This window comes from Euprymna scolopes, chromosome 13, assembly GCF_053919585.1.
Source record: "Euprymna scolopes isolate OS-2025 chromosome 13, ASM5391958v1, whole genome shotgun sequence".
NCBI classification, from domain to species: Eukaryota; Metazoa; Mollusca; class Cephalopoda; order Sepiida; family Sepiolidae; genus Euprymna; species Euprymna scolopes.
Genome location: NC_136494.1, coordinates 38,255,759 through 38,257,050, shown reverse-complemented (window position 1 = coordinate 38,257,050; position 1,292 = coordinate 38,255,759). Strand labels below are relative to the sequence as shown.

The 1,292-nt window shown below is 32.8% G+C and overlaps 1 non-coding gene across 1 annotated transcript; it reads right to left on the bottom strand.

Annotated features, from left to right (window-relative positions):
- Positions 1–766: 766 nt before the first annotated feature.
- Trnar-acg (transfer RNA arginine (anticodon ACG)) lies at positions 767–839 on the bottom strand. Its single transcript has one exon. It is a non-coding gene; the product is annotated as a tRNA-Arg (tRNA).
- Positions 840–1,292: the final 453 nt, after the last annotated feature.

The window sequence follows — 1,292 nt, the reverse complement described above, 5'->3', positions numbered from 1 at the left end:
CCGTCATGGACGTGCGTCAAAACCAGGGATGCGTCACTGAACTCGTCCATGCAGAAAAAATTGAACGGATCAACATTCACCAGCGCCTGTTGGACGTTATGATATCAGCACAGTTCGAAGATGGGTTCGTCGATTTCAGAGTGGCGACATAAATGTGTCAGACAAAGTGCGCTTCGTATTTTTACGACTATGGCATGAAAATAGGCAGAAGTGCATTGAAAATAGTGGTGACTATGCAAACAAAGAAATTCTAGAGTACAAAACGTCGCTCGCTTTAATGATACCACTCCCACCTTCGTAGCTCTTCAACATTTTAGTTTTTTAGTTAAAAAATAGGTGGTTTTACGTTTGGAACTAGCCTTAAAAATAACAGAATAACAAACTAAAACAATCAAAGATTAATGGAAAATCACAAAACATGTAATTTCCAAATAAATTTGCTTATGCTGAGCTTTTATTTTTTATGGACTAAATATTTTTAACAAGTTTATAATCTTTTTAAGCCAAAGTTTTATGTGATAAAATTTTATTTCATACAAGCGGTTGCGCCGCGTCGGCACACACAACGCAAAGTCAAACACAACATCGAATACACTCAACATCAAGTACACTCAACATCGTCTTACCATCAACGTTTACCCTGTGAACTCGGAGTATAGGAAATTCCCATATGCACAAAACAAAATCATTGTAAAAAACAAAAATACCATAATTAAAGCTAAGGATAATAAGTAAACGTTGGATAAAATGATGGTTAAAATTATTACGAACTTGCCAGGATTCGAACCTGGAGTCTTCTCATCCGTAGTCAGACGCGTTACCCATTGCGCCACAAGCTCTGTCCGTATGCCGTAAGATGTTACCGCGACTGTATACAGACAGTGCTAAATTCCGTTGACATGGGCAGGTAACTTTTTCGAGAAAAATGAAACAGCCAAAAAAAAAACCTTATTTAGGGGCTTTTTGTGTGACTCGGCGTTGTTCGTTACGAATCATATATAGATAAGGACACTGTAGGGACTCACGTCTTTCAGGAAAAAAAATAATTTTTCAATTCAGTGCATCCGTTCGAAAGTTTTATTGATATATATATATATATATATATATATATATATATATATATATATATATATATATATATATATATATATATATATATATATATATATATATATATATATATATATAAACATTTAGAATTTTATGAATAGTATAGTGAATATTACTTAAAATTAAACTGGAGCAAACTAATAAAAATTATTATATGAAAATAATTACAAGAGTAAAACATG